The sequence below is a fragment of the Triticum dicoccoides genome, chromosome 1B, assembly GCF_002162155.2.
Source record: "Triticum dicoccoides isolate Atlit2015 ecotype Zavitan chromosome 1B, WEW_v2.0, whole genome shotgun sequence".
NCBI lineage: Eukaryota > Viridiplantae > Streptophyta > Magnoliopsida > Poales > Poaceae > Triticum > Triticum dicoccoides.
The window spans coordinates 677828133-677842659 of record NC_041381.1 but is presented as its reverse complement, the minus strand read 5'-3'; the positions used below and the strand labels follow the sequence as shown (position 1 = coordinate 677842659).

The following is a 14527-nucleotide window of genomic DNA, read 5'->3' as shown; positions in this document are numbered from 1 at the left end:
GTCTAGTTGTGATGGAATTGATGAGTTTCGATGACCAGGGAGCAAATACGCTTTGCCTGGGTCTCGAGTTGTTGTTTCTTGCCCTTGAACCGCCGTCGGGTCGTCCCTTTACATACATAGGTTGATGCCCGGCCAGTCTACATAGTCCCGAGGCCGGCTCATACAAGTGTCCGGCTCGGTCTCCCTTTCCTATAACTTACAATACAAGTTACATAACCATGGCGGTTTACCACTATGCGCCCTAATCCGCCTTTGGGCTCCGGGCCTCTAAGCTTCATTAGTAAAGCGCCATCTTCTGGGTCTTCGTGGGCTTCAATATAGTTGAAGGTGAACCGGCCCCTTCTGGGCGGTTTACACTCAGTAGTTATATCCCCAACATTAGGCCCCAGATTGATTTGAACCTGTTCATGTCAATCTTCAATATTTAAAGAAATTCTGTGAACATCTCCTTATATTCTGTAAACCGCCATGATGTCTTCTCCTGTAAACTTTGTTAAACCGTCGTGACGTCACCCTCTGGACACGGCAATAGATCATCATGACATCATCTCTGTATAAAAAGATTAAAAAGATTCCCTTCATTAATGGTATCTCGAAGATCGAGGCGACAACTGCGCCCACTTTTACCGCTTCAGGCTCCTCAATTCTCGCGCCTGCCACTTATCCCTTTCTCCTTATAAATAAAGCCGGGGGGTATTTCCATTCTCTCCCATTTCCTCTTCGCCTCGTCTTCCTCCTCGCGACCCTGATGAACTCAAGTGCCGCCGCCGCCGTCGACCTTCAACTCTGCATCGACCAGGCCGCTGCATCAACCTGAAACGCTCCAGAGAAGAGCGGCGTCCCTCCGCAACAGACCGCTGCTGTAAGTTTTCCCCTTCTCCGCATATTTAGATCCATGCTAGGGTTAGCAAGTTCATCTGTACAGTTCCTCGTTCATCTCAGTTCTTCGCATTTGCTTCTGCCATGGTTTCTTTGATCTAACAGTAGCGTAGATCTCGTGCGGTAGTTGCTCCGCATCCAGTTTCGGCACTAGTAGATCTTTCTTCTTAGTAAAGAATCCTTAGTAGAACGCACGGACTTCTCTGTCCTGCCTAACGCCTTTATAGGTCGCAGCAATTTTTCTTTACTGAAGCATGGTAGATCCAAATTAATTTCATCATTGTGTGAAACCTGTTTTCTACAATACTTAGCGAATTTCTTCTTTGTTGCTTCCCTCATAGGCGGTTTTAACTTGTAGAAAAATCATAATCCGCCTGGTACCATTAGCCCTCACTTAAACCGCCATTGAACTTGAGTAGTAGCAGCCGGTTTAACATGTATAAATTCCCGGTTTAACTCTGGTTGGTATACATGAACTTCGAATCATAAACCGGCCTTCGTGCTTTTTTCAGTTTCCTTTCCAATATGACCAAGCAATTCACCGCATGCAACTGGGTTCCTTCCTGGATCACCGAAACACGGCTCAATGGATATGTTTTGACCGGCGCTTTAGCCAAGAAAGACGTCCCTCCATTGGCGAGTTCCTGGCCCTGAGTTGCCCTCCGGAGCCTCAAAACGGGAAGTGATTGTATTCATGCAGCATCTAGACCGGGGTTTTAGCCCGCCCGGTTCAAAGTTTTTTCAGGATGTGCTTCCTAGTTTTCAACTCCATCCTCAGGATATTGGAATTTCCTCTGCCGGGTGTCCAACATATGCAATTTCCAAGTGTTCTGCGAAGTTTATCTTCAAGAGGAACCAACTGTTGAGCTCTTCAGAGACTTTTTTCACTTAAACCGTCGGACCGAATTCTCTGACGGCCCCAACACTGAACTTGCTGGCGTATCAATTCAGAAAAGGAAAGAAGTTGACTTCCCTCATGCAAAACACCACGGCCATCCAAATGATTGGAATCAAACTTGGTTTTACTGTCTGAACACCGCACCTGCTGATGAAAACCCTCTGCCGGGTTACCATGCGCAGCGACTTAGCAATGGCCATCCTCTGCCTCTACGGCTCACTGCTAAAGAGCGGCAAGTTTATGCACCGCAAATCATTAAGCTCCGGGCCCTCCTAGCGAACGGTTTAACAGGCATTGACCTTGTTCGATGCTGGGTTTCATGGGGTATCCTTCCCTTAAGCCGCCGCCCCGGTTTGATGCATGAGTATACCGGAGATGTAAAAGACCCTCAACGGTCTAATGAGATAGAAAAAATGGATGAGGAAGTTACTGAAGCTGTGAAGAAGATGTTGGATGAACCGATTGCTCAATGCAGCAAGACCGGATTGGCTCCTTTTTGTACTTCCAACAAACCGCCAGCAGTAAGAACTTTATTCTTTTCCATCTTTATTGATCCGTTTCCGCTTTAACCTTATTCTGATAATCCTTTGTTTTGTTTTTACAGGCCAACAACTCTTTCTGGAAGAGGAAATCTTCAGACAAACCGGTAAGGACTCATCGCCCCAAAAGCAAAGTCATAAAGAGAACGGCTAAGAAGAAAACCGCCGAGTCTTTTGATCCGCCTGAGGATGTTGATGAGTCGGATCTAGAGGTAGAACTTGACTCCCTTGGTTCATTTTTCATACGCCTTATTGACACTGATTATTCCCAGGATGATGCGGAGGCCAGCCGTGTGGACCATGTAGAGGTAATCTCTCTTTCCTCTGATTCTGACCTTGTGCCGGTTCAAAGATTTCGCCGCGCTGTTCGGAAAGTAAAACACTCTCACCTTCCTGCTCATTTGGATCCGCAATTTTCTTTGAAGACACAGCAAACTGAAGGTCGTCGCACAACCCGGCACAGCGGCCAACATGTCACTTCTTCCGGTTTACCGGATACACCAAACCGGAAGCATCGTCCAGAGGTTGCTTGTTCTCCCGAAAGTCTTTATCCCTTGAAAGGTTGCTTCCGTGACCCTCTTAATCCGTCTGATCTGAATTACCAGGTATCTTCTAATTCATCATCTGGCGGTTCATCAACCACTCAAATGCCTCCCCTCAAGACAGTCCCTGGGTAAGAATGTTGTCTTTAATTTTGTCTTTTTGCACCGGTTTACCAACTAACCTCTTGTTTTAATATCACAGCACCAAAGCTCGTCTGAGCAAGAAAGCAAAGACCATTGTCCCTACTACTGAAGAAGTTGGACCGGATAGAATTTCAGAAGAAGCTGACAAAGAAGCTGACATTGCCATTGATGACCCTGTACCGCAAAATAAGGATACATATGTTGAAGCGCCAGAAGTCAATCCGTCCAGTCCGCATGCTGATCCTCCAAGCCCAGCCAAGGGCGACGATTTGTCAAGCCCAGCTAGGGATACTGTCAATCCGCCAACCCCCTTAAAAGGTGGCGATGATGATGTTGTTATCACTGGTCATTGTTTCACTGCCCCTGGCAACCCAGTTGTTTTGTCCAAGCACACTGCCAAGGAGGAATTTGCAGTTATGGGCAAAGGGAAGGGGAAGACAGATTTGTCCATCTTTGTTAACCTTAGCGCCGAGGAACTTCATTCCGGATTCTTAAACCGCCTCTTCACAAGCCGGGATTATGAAGCCGGTTTGGTGAACTTAATGAAGGAGCGCTATGAGGTAATTTTCAGAACACTTTAAATTTGCTTGCAACATATCAACTCCATAGTAGCCCCCAGGGCCGGTTTATCTCTTGTAGACAAACCGGGTCTTCTAATGTTAAGAATACTTCAATTGAGTAGTCCCCCAAGGACCGGTTTACCTTATCAAGATGAACCGGGACTTTCTGTTAACACTTTGTCTCTATCAACTGCCCTCAGCATGGATGTAACTGATCAATTGGACATTAGCCCCCAAGTGCTAAGTTTAACACTTGTATTGAACCTTGGGACTTTTAATATATCCGTTTTAAGAAGCAATCCGCATTAGCCCCCAAGTGCCAAGCGTATAACTTGTTATGCACTTGGGACTTTAAGAGATATTAACCGCATTATCATCTGATTTTGTAGGCTGATATAAAGACCAAAGAGTCTCAAATCGCCGATCTTCAAGAAAACTTCAAGAGGCGATGAGGATGACGAAGCGGCGAGAAGAGCCGAGTTGCTGCCAAGGAGGGCCCGCCGGTTTTCGCGCCAAAAACGTTTCGGCCGGCGACCCCAAGCGCCCCCCAGCGCGCCGGGTTCGGCTTGGGTCCGCCGGGGCCAATTTCGGTCCGAGCGGCGAAAAATGGGTCTTTGGGGACGCGACTGGTCCGTTTTTCCGGCGCCGGCGCGAAAAAAGCGCATGGAGAGGCCTTCCTGGGGGCGCGGCTGGAGATGCTCTAAACCGGCAGAACACGGAGGAGGTTGCGTTCAGAATTGAAACAACCGTAACTATCAGCGCATCACTAAACTGGGACTATTTTGCACCCAGACTCCAAATATCTGAGAGGACCAAGTAGCCAAATACACAACGAAGCAAACAAGACTAACACCCTTTCAGTTTGTCAGGAAGTCGTAAAGATTACTGTTTCAAATCGCTGACATACAAATTAAATGCAGCCTTTTCCATTTTTCACAAGTTAAGACACAATTAGAGCGAGCTTGTTCTAGATCTCAGACTTTTCGGATACTTTGATTAATAAAGGGGCCGCATGCATCACTCTAAGGAAGAGGCCGGGGTAATCCTCCTTTTTTTAAAAAAAAGACACAATCAGAAATCAGGGAACTACTATTAACCACGTACAGCGCTGAAATATTTACCCTTTTGGTGCCAGCTAAATGTATACAGAAGAGACAACAATAATGCTTTACATACTTTTCTTTATGAGAACAAAAGAAGTAACGATAAATATGCAGCAACAAATTACAAAGGAGATGACTTTTGCTGACTAGACATACATCTTGCCTAAACTAGGACAACAAACATGGTTGCAAATATTATGCTTGTATGTCAGTGATTTGAAATACTAATCTTAACGACTTTCTGACAACCTGAAGGCAGATAAATAGGCTTTATACCACTGCATCATTTAGACAAAAACACACTGTTTTTTCAATAAAGTGGCAGGCACATAAATATATTAGCTGCAGCACGCGGGTGCTATAAAATTACAATATGACACCAAAGCGGGAGAGGTATCACCAGTACCATCTACTCCCTCCGTTCCATAATATAAGAACGTTTTTGACACTACACTAGTGTGAAAAACATTTTTATATTATGGGACGGAGGGAGCACATAATACTTAATACATAAACACTAACACTCAAAGAGTTCTGGATTTAACTCAGGCTCCAGAATGAGTAGGTAACACAGTAGTCTTTTGTTGAATAAAGTAGTCATTTTGCGGAGCACCACAAGAGCAAGATAACATTAGACAAAAAATAAGGGAACCATGTTTTTTTCTTTTTGGCGAGAGGGTGACACCATATTTGAAAAAGCTACCAAGCACACTTGTAGCATCCACATGAGGACCTATCAAACGGATCGGCCGTTGAAAATTCATGGGTATGGCTATGGTGTTTGAAGCTTGTCTTTACATCCCTTTTTAGTTCAATTTGTGCATCTTGAGAAGCTCTATTCTCCACTTTTAGCTAACTACGTTGACGATGCATCCATTTGTCGCTGTGATCGTTGATGACTCCGATTTCCATTTTCTTTAGCACTTTCGCATTCAAAATAAAGAACTTGGCAAAGTCAGCGAATGACCTCTTATCACCATCATAATTCTTCAGCACCACCTTTTTTAGATGGAACTGAAGACATTCAACCGGATCCAGTGGGTCATACTCCAGCACATTCTTCATATCCTCTTGTAATTGAGACTGGGGGTATGAAAAGAAACGATATAAAGGCAGTTGGTAAATACTAATACACTTGTCATAACTCTGATCCAATGGTGACATGCATGCATGTTTAAACTTTAAAGTAAAGAATACTCACAATGACATAAAGCTTCTCCAAGCAAGGGAAGCACTTGAGGAAGTCAACAGCCTCACCCAGATTAGGACCAACAGAGTCAATAACCAAAATGTTCATTGTGCGCATTTTGGTCGTCAAGCTGACGGCAACCATTTTCTGGCGAAAAACAGAAGAAGTATGTGTGATATATAAGAATTAACTTCTTGCATACAGAAATGGTGAATGCACGATTGACCTTGCAGCTAACCTGAAAAACTGTGGTTCCAATGCAGAGTGTGGATATGCCTTTGGATAACAAACCCAGTATCTTCAGTTTAGGTGGCCGAATTACCCGGATGGTCGTCGAACCACAGTCTGGATCAATTGGTACTAACCTCTCAAGGGAAGTGGCGTCCTCTATGACCAGCTCCTGGAAAGGGATGCCACCTTCCACTTCTACTTGGCGAGGCGCATAGAAGCCGATGCTCCTGATAGTCGGGGAGTTGATGCAAAGGCGACCGAATACAATGTCGTGCAGCGAAACGTTTTCCAAAACCCTGCATCCGGAGATCATGCTTTGAAGGGATTTCTCCGAGATAGTGGCTTCGTAGAGGATGAGCTGCTTGAGAAGCGGAAAATTCGGTGTGGCTAGGTCGGGGAATAGGCAGCGGACGAGCTTGAGCAGGCGAAGTGTGGGCGCGAAGCGGATGAGCGCGTGCGACGGCAGACGGTAGTGAGGCATATGCATCAGGTTGGCGACCTCGAGGTCCTGGAGGCCGGCTGCGAGGGTCCTGGCACGTACGAAACCAGCCGTCGATCTTTTCTTCGTTCATGATGACGTGGATGGAGAAGCAGCGAGCCGGGCCTGAGTGGTCGGAGAGGATCTTGGACACTGGGATGTAGGGGAAGAGGTCATGCTGGAGGTTGAGCGCCGCATTGGATGAGCCCCAGAGGGGATGCCAGCGGCGGGAGAGGGCCTGCGTGCGGGCGCCGTCAATGGTGGGGAGGAGGGAGACGACGGTGCCGAGCACCTCGTCGAGGAGGCGGCGTCGCCTGCTCCAACGCATCTACGCCTCCTGGCAGAGCGCATGGTGTGGCTGGAAGGTTGGAGACGAAGTAAGATAGGTTTTCGGCAGGGAAGACTTGGATCGTACGGGCTGCTGAATCGCACGCCTCGTCTCATATATATTGCCGTACACGAGTACTACAAACACCAAGGACTGCTGATTTATTTACAAATAGGGTGCTAAGAGATCGTGTGTGATCTCAAGTTCTCAAAAGAATAGGAACATCTACCTAAAAAGAAGGAACATCTCTGGAGATTGATGCCGTATGGATTCTGCAAAACGATCTCTCCCTTCTTCTTTTGGCCTTTTTTTACCCTCATATCTGGCGAACGTTCGCCAGGGACGGGTGGCATTTCGAACGATTTCGACGATATTTTTATTTGTGTGTCCGTGTGACAGTTTCATCAGAGCGACATGCATTTTCTAGGAAAAAGCCATCGAAATCATTCGAAATGTCATGTATTCCTAGCGAACGGTCGTCAGGTAATATTATCCGTTGTTTTTTCTGGCGTTTGTTTTAAGGGTCACGCTACACGTCAGTCGGCGAGTAACTGAAAAAAATCGACCGCTTCCCTGACCACTGGATGAACCCGCTAATGACCATCTGATGCAGTTGCAATTCTACCTATAAGCAGTGGAGTCAGCTGACCCCACAACTTTTGAAGTAAAGAGCCTAAAAACTTTTGAAGTAAAGCTGACCCCACAATTCTGGCGTTTGTTATAAGTACTGTATATTGTGAAGACAATAATCTTAAAATTAGCAATGACCCCATAGCTTACTCCGGCTAGCTTCACTGGTTTGATGTGCCCGCATAAGCAGCTACCCCTTTGCAACAAAAGTGGCGTTCCAATATTTTCTGCAACAGAGGTCTTGTTGCAGAAAATTTTCACAACATATGTCTTGTTGTAGAAATTTTTCGCAACAAAGATCTTGTTGTAGAAAAGAAACTGTAAGTTTTTTCGTGGCAAGGCTGAAATAGGGCCCTTTGGCAAGAAGAGGCTTGTTGCGATTGCAACATGGCCTTTGTTACAAAACAAAACATCTCCGGCCGATCATTTTCTCCGGTGACGACACCGCCCTCCACTGCCTCGTCTGCGTCACCTTCGTCCGCTCCGCCAGCTCGTCGTGGCCAGATCCGGCAAGCCACCACGGCCAGTCCACCTCCTTTTGGCCGCTTGTGCTTGAAGTTGGAGCCCCGTGCTTCTTCTCCCAATTCCCCCGATTATGTGTGAGGGGAAGGGCGTGAAGCGTTCTGGCGTCAAATCCGACAAATGTGGCGCCAATTGCGGTGGTCAGCCGTCAAGTCCAACCGGAAACGAGAGATTCTAGACACATTCAGATTGACGCAGCAGTCGGGCATAGTTCGGTCGTTGTCTCTACCGGCCGACAGCCAAACCGCTGCCTCGTTGGGCTCAACTAAATCAGCTAGTTGTGGCGGCAATTGAAGCTAGCATCAACGGTTGTTGAGATTCAACACGCACTTGACAGAATAAAATTAGGTAGAAATGTCTTGGTCCGACTCAGCTAACAACGGAGCTATTGAAGCGCATGGCCACAACCAAATCAGCTAGCTTCGACGCGGAGTCACCATGCTCCAGCGCGCAACATAAGCATGTTGATCGGATCCCGCCGTGGCCAGATCCGGCCATTGGGTGAGGGAGCCATTGAGGTGCGCGGTCGCTGGAAGATGGTGACGTCGAGGCGTGCGGCCTAAGTACTGACTATTGTACACAATTTTCCTTGTTCACACGCCATATGTGGATTGGCAGCTTGGATCCAAACCGGTTGCTCTGCAATAATAGAGCAATTGGTGCAGTGGAAAGGAGTGTAACAACTATCCAGTTGCAAACTTACTTTTACCGATGTCTTTTCCCACTCCGGTGCTCGTAGCCCCTCTCTAGACACCCCAGCACCTCCTCCTCTAGCAGGTACGGTCATCGTAGCCGGGGCCGAGGTCCATGCCCACCAAGTGTCTAGCAAAATGCCCGAGAGGTAAATTTTTTTTGCTATGGATGTTGGTAATGCTTTGTGGCGATGATCTTGTGATATGCTTGTTTTTGGTGATTGTACTGTGGAGGAGCATAATGTTGCAATTTTCATGTCTCGGTTGGATGAGTCACACATACTCTACCTTGATGATGGCGCGAGGTATAATCAAGAACAAGAGAGCGGGGAGGATGATGATCCTGAAGGGAGGAGATTGATGATCCCGTGAAGACACGAGCAAGCAGTAAGAGGACAAGGTCAACGAACTGATGGCGCGAGGTATGATCAAGAACATCACAGCGAGGAGGACGATGATCCTGAAGGGAGGAGATCGATGATCTCGTGGAGACACAAGCAAGCAGTAAGAAGACAAGGTCAATGAACTACGCCAAGAAGAGGACATTGCTTTTGTGCCTTGCTTGGATGAATGTCTTGCTTGACGCCTCGGTTGGTACATATCAAACGAATGAGAGGTTTTGGACTAGGATTGGAGACTACAGTTGCAACAATGTGACCGTCCAATCCTGCTGCACTTGAGGCTCTCTTGCCCACCGTTGGAGTGTGATAGAAGAGTAATGCAATCGGTGGTCCGGTTGTGTTGATCAAGTAAAGCATGCACCACTGAATGGAGTGCCAATCAAGGGATATGAGTCTATCATCCAAGATCTATACAAGCAACACAACAAAAAGGGTGGCGGCAAAGCATTCATGTTGCACCATTGCTACAAGGTAATAGTTGGCAACGAGAAGTCGATCTGGAGGAATTTCAAAACCATACTGAAAAGGTCACGAATTAGAATATCCTTTGAACAATACACCACAACACTTAATTGGGGGCAATTAACTGCCGGAAGAAATACAAGATCAAGGGCAAATTATCTGATGATGAGTAGGATGACAATCCTCACGAAAGGCCGGATGGGCAAAAGAATTGCAAATAGAGGAAGAGGCATGTATAGGTGTCGGCGCCTAAAGAGAGGAGATTCGTGCTACAATTGATACAAAGAAATCTTACGCGAAGAGGACAAGTCGACAAGGTGGAACGATCTCAAGTTGATGGAGGATGAGAAGTGAAATGCAAAACTGGCAGCCCAAGCGAGGAAGGAGGAGCAGAGGAGGGGAGGATTGCACTCGAGGAGGAGAGGCTTGCAAAAAGCAAGAAGGCCTAAGAGCATGCTATCATGGATCCGAGCACGAAAATGCCACGCCAAGGAAGTATTGGGGACTCACTCCTAGGGAGATCTTAGCCCAATCGGAGGTCAATCGTGGTGGTGGGGTGGTCGTGGTGGATGTGGAGATGGTGATAATGGTGGTTGTGGTGATGGTGAGCATGGGAGTGTTTGAGTTCGTGTAGTGTTAATTTGGTAGGGCTTGATCCATTACATAAGACATGCTACGTCATGTTTTTTATATCAAATTAAACTTGATCGATTTGGTGGCTTTTGGATATGCATGTTCTAATTTGACTTGTTTCATTGGGTGAACTATATGTATGTTTGTATGTTGAATTGTTGCATGTGGCCAATTTGCATCATCCAAGCGATTGATGACATATCATGCAATTATTTGAAATGTATCTGACAAAGGATGGAAAAACTAATCAATTTTTTAGGGAGTTAAATATAGGGATTCGGTCAGGTTTCGAGGAGTTAAGATTTAGAGAGCATTTGAGAAGTTAGGATAGGGACTCGGTTAGAAATACCCTAAGGCGAAGAATATAATTTGGCACCAACATGCAGTCTAGGTGCACAATACATTTATATGAAAATACATGAAATTCACATATATTTAGCTCATGGGTGTATTTTCGCTAGGAAGAATTTGGAACCAACATCTGATTTTCTCATGTTTACTAAGATCTTAGATCGTGTTAGGGCATGTCAAAGGGAGACCCGCAAAACACAGTATATATTCGATCGGACACATTTGTTCATTTTGTAAACCAATAGATACCCGTATCCGTCCGTGAAGGACTTCCAAATTCTAGTATTTTGGAGACAAACGTGAGTAAGTTTTGCCGGAGTCCGGATATGCACCTGACCGATTACATGTGTGTCCCTCTCTTCTCTCTCTCTCCTCCCAACCACACATGCATGGTCCCCCTCTTGTATCTCCTCCCAACCAGACACTAAACCACAAATATCCCACCACATGCATGATCCCCACCTAGTTTTTTCTCCTCTCAGCTGGATACTTTGTAATCAGCGTTGGATGACTCTCTCCCGTATCATGTCCGCGGACCATGTCCAAACATAAAAACAGACATATACCGAAGGAATTTGCGGGTCAACGTTTTTTTTTAACATAGTACAGACGCAAGTGCTCATATGCGCATACACTCACCCTGGTGGGCTGGGGTTACCACAGTCCCTTTAACCATCCAACCACAGGTTGGTTCGCTTTGCGGGTCAACATTGGAGATGCCCTTATCACTATTTTCTTTCTTTTGCGAAAGCAGACTTGTAATAATTAAGCATTGGCAATAGAGTCCAATTGGCATAAGGAGCCAATCTCAACGGGTGTGTTACGAATCCTCACCGGCGTTCTGGGCACAGATGACAGAACGCCCCATTGAGCAAGAAGGGGGCTAAAACATTTCTGTCTCTGCTAACGTGCATTATCACATGCTCCCTACAGTTAAGGCTACTCTTCGTTTTCTGTACGTAGACTGCCGCCGGAGACCTATTAATCTACATCACATTTAACATAGGTCAGCTGCTACTGCACAATCCGTCTTCACCATTAAAAAAAGGTCCTCTCTCCATCCTAACGCTAGAGCCACCCCTTCCATGTACGTGGCAAGCCCCGCTTCTAGAGCACTAGAGCAAGACAGAATGTCGCGGCAGGACAAAAAGATCACCTCACCCGCATGTTCCGGAGGATCATGCCTGCTCCTCCTGTGTTCTTAGCCTGAGTGAATAGCATGAAACTACCACTTTTCATGCCAGGGTTTCAAAAAATCACCACTTTTTTTATTTGTGACTGATATCACTTTTCTCGTCGGCTGTCTCAAAAAACCCAAATAGCCAGTTGCTAGCATTTTAAACCGTTTTCTGACGGTCCAGGCCCACCTGTCAGGCCATGTCAACGCCGCGCGTGACGGCGAGGCTGTTAACGGCCGTTACTCGGACCGATCGGTGCGGTCGGACCGCACCCGCTCGCTCGGTCCCTTTCTCTCTCTGTCGGCAACGCTCATTAAGTCGTCTCCCTCCCTCTCACTCGGCTCCCCTGCCCGCACTCATCTCTGCTCTCACTCTCACTCTCCTCTCCTCTCTGCTCTTCGACGCCGGCGGTGACTTGCGATGTGGAAGCTCCACCTCCGCCATGCCTTCCTGGAATGACGAGGATACGAGCTCAGAGGATGAGTGCGACATCACAAGCATGGACATGGCTCTTTGGGTAAGTTTTTCGATCTGCTGAGCTAGGGTTAGGGTTCATCTAGGAGCTAGATTAGGTTAGGGTTCATCTTTGTGAGCTAGCGTAAGCTTTGGTTACTGTTATTTAGTAGGCAGGGTTATGGTTGCTGTTTGAGCTATGTTTATGTATGCTTCAAAACTAGGGTTAGGGTTAGGGATCTTGCTGGATTGGGGAATTAATTTTTGATCTATGTCTGGTTCTGTGAGCTAAGGTGATTTTTTGATGTGTTCATGTAGGAGACCCCCGACACCACCGTGGAGCCTCTTTTCCGTGGCCAGCGGAAGCTTTCTGAACCCACCTGCATGATGCACCACATGAGGCCAATTAAGTGTGTGGCATTTGAAGGAACCTTAACTGGAAGGCGTTTCTATGTTGTCCAGCGCAACAGGTATAGTACCTTACTTGGAATCATTTTCTGAGAGAACCCACACATGTTTTTACAAGGATGACAAGTTGTTGTTCTGAACCCACACAGTATTATGTTGACAAGTTGCTCTTCTGAACCTACACTGTATTTTTAAGGATGAACTGCAATATGCCTTAAGGTATTGAACCCACATAGTATTATGTTGACAAGTTGTTGTATAGGAAGCATATATCTGTGAATGAACATCGTACAAGCAGGTTGGGTTTCAGTTACAGTTTTAGTTGTTATATGAAACACCATATTCAGTTTAATTAAGCCTCACCTTCAGTTACTTAGTCTGATATGACTTGTTGTTATTAAATTCAGTGCACTTAGTGATGTGTATATCAATTGTGTAGAGTGAAGGTGTTAACTGTGGTGTTACTGAGTGGGTTGACCAGCCCTGGCCTCCAATTCTTCAGAATTGCTTGATAAGGTTGTGGGACATGTTCCATGAACAGAATTGTGGCAGGGTAGTTGATAAGCAGAAGTATGAGAAGCATCTGGCCAAGGTTAAGACTGAAAATGACAAGTTGTGCATTGAGTACACAAAGCTTGTCCAAGATGTATCCAAGATGTTTGATTGGAAGGATGGTAGGGTAGACCACATGGATTACCAGAAGGCAGTTGAGGAGGAAGAATTTGAGAAGAAGAAGAAGGAGGTAGAAGAGAGTGCTAAGTTGGAGGTTCAGATGGAGAAGCTCAAACCTGCCAAGGAACAGAGGTGCATTTTACAGAGTCAAGCTCACATTATCAAGAACACCAGGAAGGCGATGAAGGAGGTTGAACAGGAGAGAGATTTGCTTAAGATAGAGAAGGCCAAGCTTGAGCATGTGGTGAATGAGCTGCTGAATGATGGGCATGCAAGCAAGGAGAAACTTGAGAAAATCCTTGATTCATGAAGTGTGTTCTGCAGTTGGTGAAGTACATCCAAGGCCTTTATAAGTATGTGGCCTAACAATCTGATGTGAAGATATGGGGTGTACATTTTGGGGAATGTGAAGCTAATCTAGTCTATGTCTATGCCAATGTTAAGTATGCTGCTAGAACCTTTAATGCTAAGTTATGAAGTATGTTGTAATGAATGTTGGAACTGGTATTTGACCCTCTTATGCTATGTTATGGAGTCAGTGATAAGCACTGCTGGACTATGCTATGTGTTTTTTTATCTTTAAAACATAGTTGAAGTGTGTTTATTAGTGCTTTGTACCTGGGCTTGTTCTGGCCCAGTTATGTTTACAAACCTAGGCCTACTAACTCTAGATGCCTCTCCACTGCTCATAAATAGCCTCCTCCACCCACCCTCCTCCCTGTACAGAACCCAGCCGCCACATGTTCGAAATATGCCCTAGAGGCAATAATAAAAGGGTTATTATTATATTTCCTTATTCATGATAATTGTCTTTTATTCATGCTATAACTGTATTATCCGGAAATCGTGATACACATGTGAATACATAGACCATAACATGTCCCTAGTGAGCCTCTAGTTGACTAGCTCGTTGGTCAACAGATAGTCATGGTTTCCTGACTATGGACATTAGATGTCGTTGACAACGGGATCACATCATTAGGAGAATGATGTGATGGACAAGGCCCAATCCTAAGCATAGCACAAGATCGTGTAGTTTGTTTTGCTGTAGCTTTTCCAATGTCAAGTATCTCTTCCTTAGACCATGAGATCGTGTAACTCCCGGATACCGTAGGAGTGCTTTGGGTGTACCAAACGTCACAACGTAACTGGGTGACTATAAAGGTGCATTACAGGTATCTCCGAAAGTGTCTGTTGGGTTGACATGGATCGAGACTGGGATTTGTCACTCCGT

General features: G+C 45.9%; 1 pseudogene; it reads right to left on the bottom strand.

Moving 5' to 3' along the window:
- Positions 1-5364: 5364 nt before the first annotated feature.
- LOC119350899 lies at positions 5365-6891 on the bottom strand (annotated as a pseudogene).
- Between the last annotated feature and the right edge of the window lie 7636 nt (positions 6892-14527).